The sequence below is a fragment of the Cylas formicarius genome, unplaced genomic scaffold, assembly GCF_029955315.1.
Source record: "Cylas formicarius isolate icCylForm1 unplaced genomic scaffold, icCylForm1.1 PGA_scaffold_2__14_contigs__length_35257938, whole genome shotgun sequence".
Lineage (NCBI taxonomy): Eukaryota > Metazoa > Arthropoda > Insecta > Coleoptera > Brentidae > Cylas > Cylas formicarius.
This window is the reverse complement of record NW_026844319.1, coordinates 9,242,985-9,257,152: the sequence shown is the minus strand read 5'-3', so window position 1 is coordinate 9,257,152 and position 14,168 is coordinate 9,242,985.

Genomic DNA, 14,168 nt, shown 5'->3' with positions numbered 1-14,168 from the left:
CGCTAAGTTATGAAAATGCATGTTTTGGCTATAATCTTCCGTAAATCAAGGGCGAAAACCAATTATTTGTCCCAAAAGAAGGTGTTTTAGGTATACATCTGCATTTCTAAGGTAGATTTGGGTACAATAAGAGGCGAAAAAGCAGATTCTGACTAAGATTTTATCGAAATCGGCAACTATTTGACTCAGAAAGGTTGCTTTACGTCGAACTCTAATAGTTTATTAAGGTTTTCGTTACTAAAATGCCCAAAGACGCCGATTTTGACTAGAATTTGAAAGATATTGACATGAATATATAACTGTTTGTATCAAAAAATGATAGTTTAAACTGATATTTGCAGTTTTGATGCGGTTTTAGATACGATATGAATCGAAGAAGCCGATTTTGACTGGAATCTGTTTAAAATGACAAAGAAAAACTTATTATCAATTCAAGGAAGTGAATTTTTAAGTAGTTATCTGCAGTTTTAATGTAGATTTCAGTTCGCTAAATTATGAAAATGCATGTTTTGGCTATAATCTTCCGTAAATCAAGGGCGAAAACCAATTATTTGTCCCAAAAGAAGGTGCTTTAAGTATATATCTGCATTTCTAAGGTAGATTTGGGTACAATAAGAGGCGAAAAAGCAGATTCTGAATAAGATTTTATCGAAATCGGCAAACTATTTGACTCAGAATGGTTGCCTTACGTCGAAATCTAATAGTTTATTAAGGTTTTCGTTACTAAAATGCCCAAAGACGCCGATTTTGACTAGAATTTGAATGATATTGACATGAATATATAACTGTTTGTATCAAAAAATGATAGTTTAAACTGATATTTGCAGTTTTGATGCGGTTTTAGGTACGATATGAGTCGAAGAAGCCGATTTTGACTGGAATCTGTTTAAAATGACAAAGAAAAACCAATTATCAATTCAAGGAAGAGAATTTTTAAGTAGTTATCTGCAGTTTTAATGTAGATTTTAGTTCGCTAAGTTATGAAAATGCATGTTTTGGCTATAATCTTCTGTAAATCAAGGGCGAAAACCAATTATTTGTCCCAAAAGAAGGTGTTTTTAGTATATATCTGCATTTCTAAGGTAGATTTGGGTACAATAAGAGGCGAAAAAGCAGATTCTGACTAAGATTTTATCGAAATCGGCAACTATTTGACTCAGAATGGTTGCCTTACTTCGAAATCTAATAGTTTATTAAGGTTTTCGTTACTAAAATGCCAAAGACGCCGATTTTGACTAGAATTTGAAAGATATTGACATGAATATATAACTGTTTGTATCAAAAAATGATAGTTTAAACTGATATTTGCAGTTTTGATGCGGTTTTAGGTACGATATGAGTCGAAGAAGCCGATTTTGACTGGAATCTGTTTAAAATGACAAAGAAAAACCTATTATCAATTCAAGGAAGTGAATTTTTAAGTAGTTATCTGCAGTTTTAATGTAGATTTCAGTTCGCTAAGATATGAAAATGCATGTTTTGGCTATAATCTTCCGTAAATCAAGGGCGAAAACCAATTATTTGTCCCAAAAGAAGGTGTTTTAAGTATATATCTGCATTTCTAAGGTAGATTTGGGTACAATAAGAGGCGAAAAAGCAGATTCTGACTAAGATTTTATCGAAATCGGCAACTATTTGACTCAGAAAGGTTGCCTTACGTCGAAATCTAATAGTTTATTAAGGTTTTCGTTACTAAAATGCCCAAAGACGCCGATTTTGACTAGAATTTGACATGAATATATAACTGTTTGTATCAAAAAATGATAGTTTAAACTGATATTTGCAGTTTTGATGCGGTTTTAGGTACGATATGAGTCGAAGAAGCCGATTTTGACTAAAATCTGTTTAAAATGACAAAGAAAAACCTATTATCAATTCAAGGAAGTGAATTTTTAAGTAGTTATCTGCAGTTTTAATGTAGATTTCAGTTCGCTAAGTTATGAAAATGTATGTTTTGGCTATAATCTTCCGTAAATCAAGGGCGAAAACCAATTATTTGTCCCAAAAGAAGGTGTTTTTAGTATATATCTGCATTTCTAAGGTAGATTTGGGTACAATAAGAGGCGAAAAAGCAGATTCTGACTAAGATTTTATCGAAATCGGCAACTGTTTGACTCAGAAAGGTTGCCTTACGTCGAAATCTAATAGTTTATTAAGGTTTTCGTTACTAAAATGCCCAAAGACGCCGATTTTGACTAGAATTTGAAAGATATTGACATGAATATATAACTGTTTGTATCAAAAAATGATAGTTTAAACTGCCTTAGAAATGCAGATATATACTTAAAACACCTTCTTTTGGGACAAATAATTGGTTTTCGCCCTTGATTTACGGAAGATTATAGCCAAAACATGCATTTTCATAACTTAGCGAACTTATTTGTCCCAAAAGAAGGTGTTCTAAGTATATATCTGCATTTCTAAGGTAGATTTGGGTACAATAAGAGGCGAAAAAGCAGATTCTGACTAAGATTTTATCGAAATCGGCAACTATTTGACTTAGAATGGTTGCCTTACGTCGAAATCTAATAGTTTATTAAGGTTTTCGTTACTAAAATGCATAAAGACGCCGATTTTGACTAGAATTTGAAAGATATTGACATGAATATATAACTGTTTGTATCAAAAAATGATAGTTTAAACTGATATTTGCAGTTTTGATGCGGTTTTAGGTACGATATGAGTCGAAGAAGCCGATTTTGACTGGAATCTGTTTAAAATGACAAAGAAAAACCTATTATCAATTCAAGGAAGTGAATTTTTAAGTAGTTATCTGCAGTTTTAATGTAGATTTCAGTTCGCTAAGTTATGAAAATGCATGTTTTGGCTATAATCTTCCGTAAATCAAGGGCGAAAACCAATTATTTGTCCCAAAAGAAGGTGTTTTAGGTATACATCTGCATTTCTAAGGTAGATTTGGGTACAATAAGAGGCGAAAAAGCAGATTCTGACTAAGATTTTATCGAAATCGGCAACTATTTGACTCAGAAAGGTTGCTTTACGTCGAACTCTAATAGTTTATTAAGGTTTTCGTTACTAAAATGCCCAAAGACGCCGATTTTGACTAGAATTTGAAAGATATTGACATGAATATATAACTGTTTGTATCAAAAAATGATAGTTTAAACTGATATTTGCAGTTTTGATGCGGTTTTAGATACGATATGAATCGAAGAAGCCGATTTTGACTGGAATCTGTTTAAAATGACAAAGAAAAACTTATTATCAATTCAAGGAAGTGAATTTTTAAGTAGTTATCTGCAGTTTTAATGTAGATTTCAGTTCGCTAAATTATGAAAATGCATGTTTTGGCTATAATCTTCCGTAAATCAAGGGCGAAAACCAATTATTTGTCCCAAAAGAAGGTGCTTTAAGTATATATCTGCATTTCTAAGGTAGATTTGGGTACAATAAGAGGCGAAAAAGCAGATTCTGAATAAGATTTTATCGAAATCGGCAAACTATTTGACTCAGAATGGTTGCCTTACGTCGAAATCTAATAGTTTATTAAGGTTTTCGTTACTAAAATGCCCAAAGACGCCGATTTTGACTAGAATTTGAATGATATTGACATGAATATATAACTGTTTGTATCAAAAAATGATAGTTTAAACTGATATTTGCAGTTTTGATGCGGTTTTAGGTACGATATGAGTCGAAGAAGCCGATTTTGACTGGAATCTGTTTAAAATGACAAAGAAAAACCAATTATCAATTCAAGGAAGAGAATTTTTAAGTAGTTATCTGCAGTTTTAATGTAGATTTTAGTTCGCTAAGTTATGAAAATGCATGTTTTGGCTATAATCTTCTGTAAATCAAGGGCGAAAACCAATTATTTGTCCCAAAAGAAGGTGTTTTTAGTATATATCTGCATTTCTAAGGTAGATTTGGGTACAATAAGAGGCGAAAAAGCAGATTCTGACTAAGATTTTATCGAAATCGGCAACTATTTGACTCAGAATGGTTGCCTTACTTCGAAATCTAATAGTTTATTAAGGTTTTCGTTACTAAAATGCCCAAAGACGCCGATTTTGACTAGAATTTGAAAGATATTGACATGAATATATAACTGTTTGTATCAAAAAATGATAGTTTAAACTGATATTTGCAGTTTTGATGCGGTTTTAGGTACGATATGAGTCGAAGAAGCCGATTTTGACTGGAATCTGTTTAAAATGACAAAGAAAAACCTATTATCAATTCAAGGAAGTGAATTTTTAAGTAGTTATCTGCAGTTTTAATGTAGATTTCAGTTCGCTAAGATATGAAAATGCATGTTTTGGCTATAATCTTCCGTAAATCAAGGGCGAAAACCAATTATTTGTCCCAAAAGAAGGTGTTTTAAGTATATATCTGCATTTCTAAGGTAGATTTGGGTACAATAAGAGGCGAAAAAGCAGATTCTGACTAAGATTTTATCGAAATCGGCAACTATTTGACTCAGAAAGGTTGCCTTACGTCGAAATCTAATAGTTTATTAAGGTTTTCGTTACTAAAATGCCCAAAGACGCCGATTTTGACTAGAATTTGACATGAATATATAACTGTTTGTATCAAAAAATGATAGTTTAAACTGATATTTGCAGTTTTGATGCGGTTTTAGGTACGATATGAGTCGAAGAAGCCGATTTTGACTAAAATCTGTTTAAAATGACAAAGAAAAACCTATTATCAATTCAAGGAAGTGAATTTTTAAGTAGTTATCTGCAGTTTTAATGTAGATTTCAGTTCGCTAAGTTATGAAAATGTATGTTTTGGCTATAATCTTCCGTAAATCAAGGGCGAAAACCAATTATTTGTCCCAAAAGAAGGTGTTTTAAGTATATATCTGCATTTCTAAGGTAGATTTGGGTACAATAAGAGGCGAAAAAGCAGATTCTGACTAAGATTTTATCGAAATCGGCAACTATTTGACTCAGAAAGGTTGCCTTACGTCGAAATCTAATAGTTTATTAAGGTTTTCGTTACTAAAATGCCCAAAGACGCCGATTTTGACTAGAATTTGACATGAATATATAACTGTTTGTATCAAAAAATGATAGTTTAAACTGATATTTGCAGTTTTGATGCGGTTTTAGATACGATATGAATCGAAGAAGCCGATTTTGACTGGAATCTGTTTAAAATGACAAAGAAAAACCTATTATCAATTCAAGGAAGTGAATTTTTAAGTAGTTATCTGCAGTTTTAATGTAGATTTCAGTTCGCTAAGTTATGAAAATGCATGTTTTGGCTATAATCTTCCGTAAATCAAGGGCGAAAACCAATTATTTGTCCCAAAAGAAGGTGTTCTAAGTATATATCTGCATTTCTAAAGTAGATTTGGGTACAATAAGAGGCGAAAAAGCAGATTCTGACTAAGATTTTATCGAAATCGGCAACTGTTTGACTCAGAAAGGTTGCCTTACGTCGAAATCTAATAGTTTATTAAGGTTTTCGTTACTAAAATGCCCAAAGACGCCGATTTTGACTAGAATTTGAAAGATATTGACATGAATATATAACTGTTTGTATCAAAAAATGATAGTTTAAACTGCCTTAGAAATGCAGATATATACTTAAAACACCTTCTTTTGGGACAAATAATTGGTTTTCGCCCTTGATTTACGGAAGATTATAGCCAAAACATGCATTTTCATAACTTAGCGAACTTATTTGTCCCAAAAGAAGGTGTTCTAAGTATATATCTGCATTTCTAAGGTAGATTTGGGTACAATAAGAGGCGAAAAAGCAGATTCTGACTAAGATTTTATCGAAATCGGCAACTATTTGACTTAGAATGGTTGCCTTACGTCGAAATCTAATAGTTTATTAAGGTTTTCGTTACTAAAATGCATAAAGACGCCGATTTTGACTAGAATTTGAAAGATATTGACATGAATATATAACTGTTTGTTTCAAAAAATGATAGTTTAAACTAATATTTGCAGTTTTGATGCGGTTTTAGGTACGATATGAGTCGAAGAAGCCGATTTTGACTGGAATCTGTTTAAAATGACAAAGAAAAACCTATTATCAATTCAAGGAAGTGAATTTTTAAGTAGTTATCTGCAGTTTTAATGTAGATTTCAGTTCGCTAAGTTATGAAAATGCATGTTTTGGCTATAATCTTCCGTAAATCAAGGGCGAAAACCAATTATTTGTCCCAAAAGAAGGTGTTTTAGGTATACATCTGCATTTCTAAGGTAGATTTGGGTACAATAAGAGGCGAAAAAGCAGATTCTGACTAAGATTTTATCGAAATCGGCAACTATTTGACTCAGAAAGGTTGCTTTACGTCGAACTCTAATAGTTTATTAAGGTTTTCGTTACTAAAATGCCCAAAGACGCCGATTTTGACTAGAATTTGAAAGATATTGACATGAATATATAACTGTTTGTATCAAAAAATGATAGTTTAAACTGATATTTGCAGTTTTGATGCGGTTTTAGATACGATATGAATCGAAGAAGCCGATTTTGACTGGAATCTGTTTAAAATGACAAAGAAAAACTTATTATCAATTCAAGGAAGTGAATTTTTAAGTAGTTATCTGCAGTTTTAATGTAGATTTCAGTTCGCTAAATTATGAAAATGCATGTTTTGGCTATAATCTTCCGTAAATCAAGGGCGAAAACCAATTATTTGTCCCAAAAGAAGGTGCTTTAAGTATATATCTGCATTTCTAAGGTAGATTTGGGTACAATAAGAGGCGAAAAAGCAGATTCTGAATAAGATTTTATCGAAATCGGCAAACTATTTGACTCAGAATGGTTGCCTTACGTCGAAATCTAATAGTTTATTAAGGTTTTCGTTACTAAAATGCCCAAAGACGCCGATTTTGACTAGAATTTGAATGATATTGACATGAATATATAACTGTTTGTATCAAAAAATGATAGTTTAAACTGATATTTGCAGTTTTGATGCGGTTTTAGGTACGATATGAGTCGAAGAAGCCGATTTTGACTGGAATCTGTTTAAAATGACAAAGAAAAACCAATTATCAATTCAAGGAAGAGAATTTTTAAGTAGTTATCTGCAGTTTTAATGTAGATTTTAGTTCGCTAAGTTATGAAAATGCATGTTTTGGCTATAATCTTCTGTAAATCAAGGGCGAAAACCAATTATTTGTCCCAAAAGAAGGTGTTTTTAGTATATATCTGCATTTCTAAGGTAGATTTGGGTACAATAAGAGGCGAAAAAGCAGATTCTGACTAAGATTTTATCGAAATCGGCAACTATTTGACTCAGAATGGTTGCCTTACTTCGAAATCTAATAGTTTATTAAGGTTTTCGTTACTAAAATGCCAAAGACGCCGATTTTGACTAGAATTTGAAAGATATTGACATGAATATATAACTGTTTGTATCAAAAAATGATAGTTTAAACTGATATTTGCAGTTTTGATGCGGTTTTAGGTACGATATGAGTCGAAGAAGCCGATTTTGACTGGAATCTGTTTAAAATGACAAAGAAAAACCTATTATCAATTCAAGGAAGTGAATTTTTAAGTAGTTATCTGCAGTTTTAATGTAGATTTCAGTTCGCTAAGATATGAAAATGCATGTTTTGGCTATAATCTTCCGTAAATCAAGGGCGAAAACCAATTATTTGTCCCAAAAGAAGGTGTTTTAAGTATATATCTGCATTTCTAAGGTAGATTTGGGTACAATAAGAGGCGAAAAAGCAGATTCTGACTAAGATTTTATCGAAATCGGCAACTATTTGACTCAGAAAGGTTGCCTTACGTCGAAATCTAATAGTTTATTAAGGTTTTCGTTACTAAAATGCCCAAAGACGCCGATTTTGACTAGAATTTGACATGAATATATAACTGTTTGTATCAAAAAATGATAGTTTAAACTGATATTTGCAGTTTTGATGCGGTTTTAGGTACGATATGAGTCGAAGAAGCCGATTTTGACTAAAATCTGTTTAAAATGACAAAGAAAAACCTATTATCAATTCAAGGAAGTGAATTTTTAAGTAGTTATCTGCAGTTTTAATGTAGATTTCAGTTCGCTAAGTTATGAAAATGTATGTTTTGGCTATAATCTTCCGTAAATCAAGGGCGAAAACCAATTATTTGTCCCAAAAGAAGGTGTTTTTAGTATATATCTGCATTTCTAAGGTAGATTTGGGTACAATAAGAGGCGAAAAAGCAGATTCTGACTAAGATTTTATCGAAATCGGCAACTATTTGACTCAGAAAGGTTGCATTACGTCGAACTCTAATAGTTTATTAAGGTTTTCGTTACTAAAATGCCCAAAGACGCCGATTTTGACTGGAATTTGAAAGATATTGACATGAATATATAACTGTTTGTATCAAAAAATGATTGTTTAAACTGATATTTGCAGTTTTGATGCGGTTTTAGGTACGATATGAGTCGAAGATGCCGATTTTGACTGGAATCTGTTTAAAATGACAAAGAAAAACCTATTATCAATTCAAGGAAGTGAATTTTTAAGTAGTTATCTGCAGTTTTAATGTAGATTTCAGTTCGCTAAGTTATGAAAATGCATGTTTTGGCTATAATCTTCCGTAAATCAAGGGCGAAAACCAATTATTTGTCCCAAAAGAAGGTGTTCTAAGTATATATCTGCATTTCTAAGGTAGATTTGGGTACAATAAGAGGCGAAAAAGCAGATTCTGACTAGGATTTTATCGAAATCGGCAACTCTTTGACTCAGAAAGGTTGCCTTACGTCGAAATCTAATAGTTTATTAAGGTTTTCGTTACTAAAATGCCCAAAGACGCCGATTTTGACTAGAATTTGACATGAATATATAACTGTTTGTATCAAAAAATGATAGTTTAAACTGATATTTGCAGTTTTGATGCGGTTTTAGGTACGATATGAGTCGAAGAAGCCGATTTTGACTAAAATCTGTTTAAAATGACAAAGAAAAACCTATTATCAATTCAAGGAAGTGAATTTTTAAGTAGTTATCTGCAGTTTTAATGTAGATTTCAGTTCGCTAAGTTATGAAAATGCATGTTTTGGCTATAATCTTCCTTAAATCAAGGGCGAAAACCAATTATTTGTCCCAAAAGAAGGTGTTTTAGGTATATATCTACATTTCTAAGGTAGATTTGCGTACAATAAGAGGCGAAAAAGCAGATTCTGACTAAAATTTTATCGAAATCGGCAACTATTTGACTCAGAATGGTTGCCTTACGTCGAAATCTAATAGTTTATTAAGGTTTTCGTTACTAAAATGCCCAAAGACGCCGATTTTGACTAGAATTTGAAAGATATTGACATGAATATATAACTGTTTGTATCAAAAAATGATAGTTTAAACTGATATTTGCAGTTTTGATGCGGTTTTAGATACGATATGAATCGAAGAAGCCGATTTTGACTAAAATCTGTTTAAAATGACAAAGAAAAACCTATTATCAATTCAAGGAAGTGAATTTTTAAGTAGTTATCTGCAGTTTTAATGTAGATTTCAGTTCGCTAAGTTATGAAAATGCATGTTTTGGCTATAATCTTCCGTAAATCAAGGGCGAAAACCAATTATTTGTCCCAAAAGAAGGTGTTCTAAGTATATATCTGCATTTCTAAGGTAGATTTGGGTACAATAAGAGGCGAAAAAGCAGATTCTGACTAAGATTTTATCGAAATCGGCAACTATTTTACTCAGAATGGTTGCCTTACGTCGAAATCTAATAGTTTATTAAGGTTTTCGTTACTAAAATGCCCAAAGACGCCGATTTTGACTAGAATTTGACATGAATATATAACTGTTTGTATCAAAAAATGATAGTTTAAACTGATATTTGCAGTTTTGATGCGGTTTTAGGTACGATATGAGTCGAAGAAGCCGATTTTGACTGGAATCTGTTTAAAATGACAAAGAAAAACCTATTATCAATTCAAGGAAGTGAATTTTTAAGTAGTTATCTGCAGTTTTAATGTAGATTTCAGTTCGCTAAGTTATGAAAATGCATGTTTTGGCTATAATCTTCCGTAAATCAAGGGCGAAAACCAATTATTTGTCCCAAAAGAAGGTGTTTTTAGTATATATCTGCATTTCTAAGGTAGATTTGGGTACAATAAGAGGCGAAAAAGCAGATTCTGACTAAGATTTTATCGAAATCGGCAACTATTTTACTCAGAATGGTTGCCTTACGTCGAAATCTAATAGTTTATTAAGGTTTTCGTTACTAAAATGCCCAAAGACGCCGATTTTGACTGGAATTTGAAAGATATTGACATGAATATATAACTGTTTGTATCAAAAAATGATTGTTTAAACTGATATTTGCAGTTTTGATGCGGTTTTAGGTACGATATGAGTCGAAGATGATGATTTTGACTGGAATCTGTTTAAAATGACAAAGAAAAACCTATTATCAATTCAAGGAAGTGAATTTTTAAGTAGTTATCTGCAGTTTTAATGTAGATTTCAGTTCGCTTAGTTATGAAAATGCATGTTTTGGCTATAATCTTCCGTAAATCAAGGGCGAAAACCAATTATTTGTCCCAAAAGAAGGTGTTTTAGGTATATATCTACATTTCTAAGGTAGATTTGCGTACAATAAGAGGCGAAAAAGCAGATTCTGACTAAGATTTTATCGAAATCGGCAACTATTTGACTCAGAATGGTTGCCTTACGTCGAAATCTAATAGTTTATTAAGGTTTTCGTTACTAAAATTCCCAAAGACGCCGATTTTGACTAGAATTTGAAAGATATTGACATGAATATATAACTGTTTGTATCAAAAAATGATAGTTTAAACTGATATTTGCAGTTTTGATGCGGTTTTAGATACGATATGAATCGAAGAAGCCGATTTTGACTAAAATCTGTTTAAAATGACAAAGAAAAACCTATTATCAATTCAAGGAAGTGAATTTTTAAGTAGTTATCTGCAGTTTTAATGTAGATTTCAGTTCGCTAAGTTATGAAAATGCATGTTTTGGCTATAATCTTCCGTAAATCAAGGGCGAAAACCAATTATTTGTCCCAAAAGAAGGTGTTCTAAGTATATATCTGCATTTCTAAGGTAGATTTGGGTACAATAAGAGGCGAAAAAGCAGATTCTGACTAAGATTTTATCGAAATCGGCAACTATTTTACTCAGAATGGTTGCCTTACGTCGAAATCTAATAGTTTATTAAGGTTTTCGTTACTAAAATGCCCAAAGACGCCGATTTTGACTAGAATTTGACATGAATATATAACTGTTTGTATCAAAAAATGATAGTTTAAACTGATATTTGCAGTTTTGATGCGGTTTTAGGTACGATATGAGTCGAAGAAGCCGATTTTGACTGGAATCTGTTTAAAATGACAAAGAAAAACCTATTATCAATTCAAGGAAGTGAATTTTTAAGTAGTTATCTGCAGTTTTAATGTAGATTTCAGTTCGCTAAGTTATGAAAATGCATGTTTTGGCTATAATCTTCCGTAAATCAAGGGCGAAAACCAATTATTTGTCCCAAAAGAAGGTGTTTTTAGTATATATCTGCATTTCTAAGGTAGATTTGGGTACAATAGGAGGCGAAAAAGCAGATTCTGACTAAGATTTTATCGAAATCGGCAACTATTTGACTCAGAAAGGTTGCCTTACGTCGAAATCTAATAGTTTATTAAGGTTTTCGTTACTAAAATGCTTAAAGACGCCGATTTTGACTAGAATTTGAAAGATATTGACATGAATATATAACTGTTTGTATCAAAAAATGATAGTTTAAACTGCCTTAGAAATGCAGATATATACTTAAAACACCTTCTTTTGGGACAAATAATTGGTTTTCGCCCTTGATTTACGGAAGATTATAGCCAAAACATGCATTTTCATAACTTAGCGAACTTATTTGTCCCAAAAGAAGGTGTTCTAAGTATATATCTGCATTTCTAAGGTAGATTTGGGTACAATAAGAGGCGAAAAAGCAGATTCTGACTAAGATTTTATCGAAATCGGCAACTATTTGACTTAGAATGGTTGCCTTACGTCGAAATCTAATAGTTTATTAAGGTTTTCGTTACTAAAATGCATAAAGACGCCGATTTTGACTAGAATTTGAAAGATATTGACATGAATATATAACTGTTTGTATCAAAAAATGATAGTTTAAACTGATATTTGCAGTTTTGATGCGGTTTTAGGTACGATATGAGTCGAAGAAGCCGATTTTGACTGGAATCTGTTTAAAATGACAAAGAAAAACCTATTATCAATTCAAGGAAGTGAATTTTTAAGTAGTTATCTGCAGTTTTAATGTAGATTTCAGTTCGCTAAGTTATGAAAATGCATGTTTTGGCTATAATCTTCCGTAAATCAAGGGCGAAAACCAATTATTTGTCCCAAAAGAAGGTGTTTTAGGTATACATCTGCATTTCTAAGGTAGATTTGGGTACAATAAGAGGCGAAAAAGCAGATTCTGACTAAGATTTTATCGAAATCGGCAACTATTTGACTCAGAAAGGTTGCTTTACGTCGAACTCTAATAGTTTATTAAGGTTTTCGTTACTAAAATGCCCAAAGACGCCGATTTTGACTAGAATTTGATAGATATTGACATGAATATATAACTGTTTGTATCAAAAAATGATAGTTTAAACTGATATTTGCAGTTTTGATGCGGTTTTAGATACGATATGAATCGAAGAAGCCGATTTTGACTGGAATCTGTTTAAAATGACAAAGAAAAACTTATTATCAATTCAAGGAAGTGAATTTTTAAGTAGTTATCTGCAGTTTTAATGTAGATTTCAGTTCGCTAAATTATGAAAATGCATGTTTTGGCTATAATCTTCCGTAAATCAAGGGCGAAAACCAATTATTTGTCCCAAAAGAAGGTGCTTTAAGTATATATCTGCATTTCTAAGGTAGATTTGGGTACAATAAGAGGCGAAAAAGCAGATTCTGAATAAGATTTTATCGAAATCGGCAAACTATTTGACTCAGAATGGTTGCCTTACGTCGAAATCTAATAGTTTATTAAGGTTTTCGTTACTAAAATGCCCAAAGACGAGGATTTTGACTAGAATTTGAATGATATTGACATGAATATATAACTGTTTGTATCAAAAAATGATAGTTTAAACTGATATTTGCAGTTTTGATGCGGTTTTAGGTACGATATGAGTCGAAGAAGCCGATTTTGACTGGAATCTGTTTAAAATGACAAAGAAAAACCAATTATCAATTCAAGGAAGAGAATTTTTAAGTAGTTATCTGCAGTTTTAATGTAGATTTTAGTTCGCTAAGTTATGAAAATGCATGTTTTGGCTATAATCTTCTGTAAATCAAGGGCGAAAACCAATTATTTGTCCCAAAAGAAGGTGTTTTTAGTATATATCTGCATTTCTAAGGTAGATTTGGGTACAATAAGAGGCGAAAAAGCAGATTCTGACTAAGATTTTATCGAAATCGGCAACTATTTGACTCAGAATGGTTGCCTTACTTCGAAATCTAATAGTTTATTAAGGTTTTCGTTACTAAAATGCCCAAAGACGCCGATTTTGACTAGAAATTGAAATATATTGACATGAATATATAACTGTTTGTATCAAAAAATGATAGTTTAAACTGATATTTGCAGTTTTGATGCGGTTTTAGGTACGATATGAGTCGAAGAAGCCGATTTTGACTGGAATCTGTTTAAAATGACAAAGAAAAACCTATTATCAATTCAAGGAAGTGAATTTTTAAGTAGTTATCTGCAGTTTTAATGTAGATTTCAGTTCGCTAAGATATGAAAATGCATGTTTTGGCTATAATCTTCCGTAAATCAAGGGCGAAAACCAATTATTTGTCCCAAAAGAAGGTGTTTTAAGTATATATCTGCATTTCTAAGGTAGATTTGGGTACAATAAGAGGCGAAAAAGCAGATTCTGACTAAGATTTTATCGAAATCGGCAACTATTTGACTCAGAAAGGTTGCCTTACGTCGAAATCTAATAGTTTATTAAGGTTTTCGTTACTAAAATGCCCAAAGACGCCGATTTTGACTAGAATTTGACATGAATATATAACTGTTTGTATCAAAAAATGATAGTTTAAACTGATATTTGCAGTTTTGATGCGGTTTTAGATACGATATGAATCGAAGAAGCCGATTTTGACTGGAATCTGTTTAAAATGACAAAGAAAAACCTATTATCAATTCAAGGAAGTGAATTTTTAAGTAGTTATCTGCAGTTTTAATGTAGATTTCAGT